The sequence below is a fragment of the Arachis hypogaea genome, chromosome 14, assembly GCF_003086295.3.
Source record: "Arachis hypogaea cultivar Tifrunner chromosome 14, arahy.Tifrunner.gnm2.J5K5, whole genome shotgun sequence".
Taxonomy (NCBI): Eukaryota; Viridiplantae; Streptophyta; class Magnoliopsida; order Fabales; family Fabaceae; genus Arachis; species Arachis hypogaea.
In genome coordinates this window covers 109,291,173-109,297,685 of record NC_092049.1, presented here as the reverse complement: position 1 = coordinate 109,297,685, position 6,513 = coordinate 109,291,173, and the positions used below count along the sequence as shown (strand labels likewise).

The following is a 6,513-nucleotide window of genomic DNA, read 5'->3' as shown; positions in this document are numbered from 1 at the left end:
GCTTCTTGGTATGCGTCCAATCCTTCTGCAGCAAGGGGGAGATCTAAAGCTCGCTGAATGGCCTCTTCGGAAATCAGGACTTGCTTCTGACGGACATAGACAGACTGCAGGATTGGCATGTAGAAATTGGAGTAAAATTCAACTACCCATGAAAGGTTAACCTGCCGTGGCTGTCTCCGTAAGAATCCCCATTGTCTGCGCTCAATGCGGGGCTCGACAAACTCAATAATGTGGGTAGGGAGGATGAGTAGGTGCTCATTGTTGTAGTTCCGCTCAGCCAGGATGGAAAACATAAGCTCACAGTAGTGGTTAGTGAACCGCGCAGTGTCCCTTGCTGGAAAGGCTTTCTCTGTTTCATCGACCTTGATGAACATCTTGACTCGCTTTGTGGATGGTTTGACTGATGTTGAGGATGGTTCCGCAGCTAGCGCTCTTTTTGTTCCTCTTCTTGCCGGTGGTTTGGGAGCAGCTTTCTCTTTACCCTTCTTGGTGGCCATCCTAAAAAGGAAAAAGGAAAGTAACATGTAAAGCCAAGGGTTAAAGCAAGGAGGAGGACAGTACAAGTGATAATCACTGCACGGTAAAGAAGGATGTCGTTAATACATGGTCGCAACTACATGTGATAATTTCATCAATGGAAATATAGCAAGTGCATGTTATGGCAATTAGATGCAAGATGTTTATTAGCATGCCGACAAAGGCATGAGCAGCATAGATCAAGCATCAATAGCTAAAATGTATTATCACTCGTAACAGACTAACAATCACGTTTGTATTGATAATTATATTTAATTAATAAAATATTGAAAGAGTTTTGTGAAAAACAGCCATTAGAGTAGAAGGATAAAATAATTAAAAATGCACGATGCCATACGGACTTTTTTACAAACACTTAGAATGCATGGTAAATATGTTATTGAAAGTATTAAATTTGAACATGCAAGCAACCCGAAAATAATTAGTGATAATTGTCAAATAACTCCTTAATAATCCACAAGTAATTATGGAAGAAAACAATCACCCAATTAGATTTCTAACACCAAGTAAAATAATGCAAAAATAAATAAATAATAAGAAGAGAAAAAAGAAAAATAGTAAGAAAGAACCTTGAGAAGAGGGTGACAAAGAGATGTAATAGAGAATGTGAGGTGAAGAAAATATGATGGAAGGGGAAGAGAGAGAAAAGAAAGAATAAATAAAGAAGAATGAGAGAAATAATGGAGAATAAGAAGAAAGAGGAGAAAGAAAGAAGAAAGAAGAAAGAAATTAGGATTGGAAAAGAAAAAATAAGAAAAGTGGCGGCGCAGGGATCAGGTGGTGTTGCGCGAGTGACGCGCACGCGTACTCCACGTGTATGGTGCGCTATTTCTAACCACACTACTGATGAGCGGATAATTTATACGCTTTTTGACATTGTTTTTAGTATGTTTTTAGTAGGATCTAGTTACTTTTAGGGATGTTTTCATTAGTTTTTATGTTAAATTCACATTTCTGGACTTTACTATGAGTTTGTGTGTTTTTCTGTGATTTCAGGTATTTTCTGGCTGAAATTGAGGGACTTGAGCAGAAATCAGATTCAGAGGTTGAAGAAGGACTGCTGATGCTGTTGGATTCTGACCTCCCTGCACTCAAAGTGGATTTTCTGGAGCTACAGAACTTGAAATGGTGCGCTTCCAATTGCGTTGGAAAATAGACATCCAGGGCTTTCCAGCAATATATAATAGTCCATACTTTAGCCAAGAATTGATGACGTAAACTGGCGTTCAACGCCAGCCTTCTGCCCAAATCGGGCGTCCAGCGCCAGAAAAGGATCCAAAACCAGAGTTGAACGCCCAAACTGGCACAGAAACTGGCGTTCAACTCCACAAATGGCCTCTGCACGTGTAACACTCAAGCCCAAGCCCAAGCACACACCAAGTGGGCCCCGGAAGTGGATTTATGCATCAATTACTCACTCATGTAAACCCTAGTGACTAGTTTATTATAAATAGGACCTCTTACTATTGTATTAGGCGTCTTTTTGACCATCTTGGAACGCATAGTTCTTAGACCATGGGGGCTGGCCATCTCGGCCATGCCTGGACCTTTCACTTATGTATTTTCAACGGTAGAGTTTCTACACTCCATAGATTAAGGTGTGGAGCTCTGCTGTTCCTCAAAGATTAATGCAAAGTACTACTATTTTCTATTCAATTCTTCTTATTTCGCTTCTAAGATATCCATTCGCACCCAAAAACGTGATGAAGGTGATGAATATGTGTGACGCTCATCATCCTTCTCCCTTATGAACGCGTGCCTGACAAACACTTCTGTTCTACATGAAATAAGCTAGAATGAATATCTCTTAGATCTCCTAAACGGAATCTTCGTGGCGTAAGCTAGAATGATGGCGGCATTCAAGAGAATCCGGAAAGTCTAAACCTTGTCTGTGGTATTCCGAGTAGGATTCAATGACTGAATGACTGTGACGAGCTTCAAACTCGCGAGTGCTGGGCGTTAGTGACAGACGCAAAAGGAGGGTGAATCCTATTCCAGCATGATCGAGAACCGACAGATGAATAGCCGTGCCGTGACAGGGTGCGTGAGCATATTATTCACTGAGAGGAGGGGATGTAGCCACTGACAACGGTGATGCCCTTGCATAAAGCCAGCCATGGAAAAGAGTAAGACTGATTGGATGAAGATAGCAGGAAAGCAGAGGTTCAGAGGAACGAAAGTATCTCCATTCGCTTATCTGAAATTCCTACCAATGATTTACATAAGTACCTCTATCCCTATCTTATTAATTATTATTCGAAAACACCATTATCCATTTATATCTGCCTGACTGAGATTTACAAGGTGACCATAGCTTGCTTCATACAAACAATCTCCGTGGGATTCGACCCTTACTCACGTAAGGTATTACTTGGACGACCCAGTGCACTTGCTGGTTAGTTGTATCGAAGTTGTGACAACTATGAATTAAGATCAGAGCACCAAGCTTTGGAGCCATTACCAGGATTTGTTCGAGCCTGGAGATCACAATTTCGTGCACCAAGTTTTTGGCGCCGTTGCCGGGGATTGTTTGAGTTTTCGGCAAGCTTTTGGTCCGGTAACATCAGTGCCAGATTCCCTTTTGATCCAGCAACAGCACCAAGTTTTTGGCACCGTTGCCGGGGATTGTTCGTGTTTGGACAACTGACGGTTCATCTTGTTGCTCAGATTGGGTAACTTTCTTTTCGTTTTCTTTTCAAAAAGTTTTCAAAAAATTTTTCAAAAACTCCTCTTTTGTTTTCGAAAAAAAATGTTTTCAAAAATTTATTCAAAATTTTTAAGAATGAATTCTAGTGTTTCATAAAGCATGTGAAGCCTGGCTGGCTGTAAAGCCATGTCTAAATTCTTTTGGACTGAGGTTTGCAATTTGTTATCAAAGAGCAATATACTCTCGTGTTAAAGACTAAAGCTTGGCTGGCCATTGGCCATGTCTAGTGTTTTGGACTGGAGCTTTCATTGAAAGCTTGGCTGGCTAGTGAGCCATGTCTAATTCCTGGACTGAAGCTTTAGACTAACATGGCAAAATTCCTGGAATTCATATTAAAAATTTTGGAATCCTTATTTTTTCTTTTTCATACTATTTTCGAAAAAAATCCAAAAAAAATTAGAAAATCATAAAAATCAAAAATATTTTCTGTTTCTTGTTTGAGTCTTGAGTCACATTATAAGTTTGGTGTCACTTGCATATGCATCTTGTAATTTTCGAAAATATCATGCATTCATAGTGTTCTTCATGATCTTCAAGTTGTTCTTGGTAAGTCTTCTTGTATAATCTTGATGATTTTTTGTTATGTGTCTTTTCATGTTTATCATATGCATTCTTGAATTCTTAGTGCCTAAGCATTAAAGAATTCTAAGTTTGGTGTCTTGCATGTTTTCTTGCATTAAAAATTTTTCAAAAATATGTTCTTGATGTTCATCATGTTCTTCATAGTGTTCTTGGTGTTCATCTTGACATTCATAGCATTCTTGCATGCATTCATTGTTTTGATCAAAAAAATTTCATGCATTGCATCTTTTTAAGTGTTTTTCTCTTGCATCATAAAAATTCAAAAAAATCAAAAAAATATCTTTCCCTTTTTCTCTCATCAAATTCGAAAATTGAGTTGACTTTTTCAAAAATTTTTAAAAATCAAGTTGTTTCTCATGAGTCAAATCAAATTTTCAATTTGAAAATCTTATCTTTTTCAAAATCTTTTTCAAAATTTTTAGTTATTTTCGAAAATTCCAAAAATATTTTTCAAAAATCTTTTTCTTATTTTTATATCAAAATTTTCGAAAATAATATAATCAATTAATGTTTTGATTCAAAAATTTGAAGTTTGTTACTTGCTTGTTAAGAAAGATTCAAACTTTAAGTTCTAGAATCACATCTTGTGATTTCTTGTGAATCAAGTCATTAATTGTGATTTTAAAAATCAAATCTTTTTCAAAACTAATTCCTATCATATCTTTTCAAAAATATCTTCTTATCTTATCTTTTTCAAAAATATCTTTTCAAAATATCTTTTCTAACTTCCTAACTTCCTATCTTTTCAAAATTTGTTTCAACTAACTAACTAACTTTTTGTTTGTTTCTTAACATTTTCAAAACTACCTAACTAACTCTCTCTCTCTAATTTTCGAAAATATCTCCCCTCTTTTTCAAAAATTTCTTTTTAATTAACTAATTATTTTTATTTTTTATTTTTGATTTCAAAAATTTTCGAAAATTACTAACATTTTTCAAAAACCATTTTCAAAAATCACTAACTCTTTTTCAAAATAATTTTCGAAAATTATCCTTCCTCCATCCTATTCTATTTATTCATTCATATCCTAACATCTCATCTCACATCTCTTCCATCCGTACAGTTGTGTTCCTTCCTTTACATCACATCATCACCAAATTCGAACCCCCTCTTCTATCTGTGTTCGAATTTCTTCTTCTTTTCTTCTACTAACAATAAGGATCCTCTTTACTGTGACATAGAGGATTCCTCTTCTTTTCTTTTTCTCTCCTCTTTCTTATGAGCAGGGACAGAGAAAAAGGCATTCTTGTTGAAGCTGATCCAGAACCTGAAAGGACTCTGAAGAAAAAATTAAGAGAAGCTAAATTACAACAATCCAGAGACAACTTGATTGAAAATTTCAAACAAGTAAAGGAGATGGCAGCCGAACCCAACAACAATGCAAGGAGAATGCTTGGTGACTTCACTGCACCTAATTCCAATTTACATGGAAGAAGCATCTCCATTCCTGCCATTGGAGCAAACAACTTTGAGCTGAAACCTCAGTTAGTTTCTCTGATGCAGCAGAACTGCAAGTTTCATGGACTTCCATCTGAAGATCCTTTTCAGTTCTTAACTGAATTCTTGCAGATATGTGATACTGTTAAGACTAATGGAGTAGATCCTGAAGTCTACAGGCTCATGCCTTTCCCTTTTGCTGTAAGAGACAGAGCTAGATTATGGTTGGATTCTCAACCCAAAGACAGCCTGAACTCTTGGGATAAGCTGGTCACGGCTTTCTTAGCCAAGTACTTTCCTCCTCAAAAGCTGAGCAAGCTTAGAGCTGATGTTCAAACCTTCAGACAGAAAGAAGGTGAATCCCTCTATGAAGCTTGGGAAAGATACAAACAGTTGACCAAAAAGTGTCCTTCTGACATGCTTTCAGAATGGACCATCCTGGATATATTCTATGATGGTTTATCTGAGTTATCAAAGATGTCATTGGACACTTCTGCAGGTGGATCCATTCACCTAAAGAAAACGCCTGCAGAAGCTCAAGAACTCATTGACATGGTTGCTAATAACCAGTTCATGTACACTTTTGAAAGGAATCCTGTGAGTAATGGGACGCCTATGAAGAAGGGAGTTCTTGAGGTTGATACTCTGAATGCCATATTGGCTCAGAATAAAATATTGACTCAGCAAGTCAATATGATTTCTCAGAGTCTGCATGGAATGCAAGCTGCATCCAACAGTACTCAAGAGGCATCTTCTGAAGAAGAAGCCTATGATCCTGAGAACCCTGCAATAGCAGAGGTAAATTACTTAGGTGAACCTTATGGAAACACCTATAACTCAACATGGAGAAATCATCCAAATTTCTCATGGAAGGATCAAAAGCCCCAACAAGGCTTTAATAATGGTGGAAGAAACAGGTTTAGCAATAGCAAGCCTTTTCCATCATCCACTCAGCAACAGACAGAGAACTCTGAACAAAATGCTTCTAATTTAGCAAATCTAGTCTCTGATCTATCTAAGGCCACTGTAAGTTTCATGAATGAAACAAGGTCTTCCATTAGAAATTTGGAAGCACAAGTGGGCCAGCTGAGTAAAAGGATCACTAAAATCCCTCCTAGTACTCTCCCAAGCAATACAGAAGAGAATCCAAAAGGAGAGTGCAAGGCCATTGACATAAGCGCCATGGCCGAACCTGAAAGGAGAGGAGAAGACGTGAATCCCAAGGAGGAAGACCTCCAGGGACGTCCAG

At 37.6% G+C, this 6,513-nt stretch overlaps 1 non-coding gene across 1 annotated transcript; it reads right to left on the bottom strand.

Moving 5' to 3' along the window:
* Positions 1-5,579: 5,579 nt before the first annotated feature.
* Positions 5,580-5,687, bottom strand: LOC112745482 (small nucleolar RNA R71). The gene has a single exon (XR_003173409.1). It is a non-coding gene; the product is annotated as a small nucleolar RNA R71 (small nucleolar RNA).
* Between the last annotated feature and the right edge of the window lie 826 nt (positions 5,688-6,513).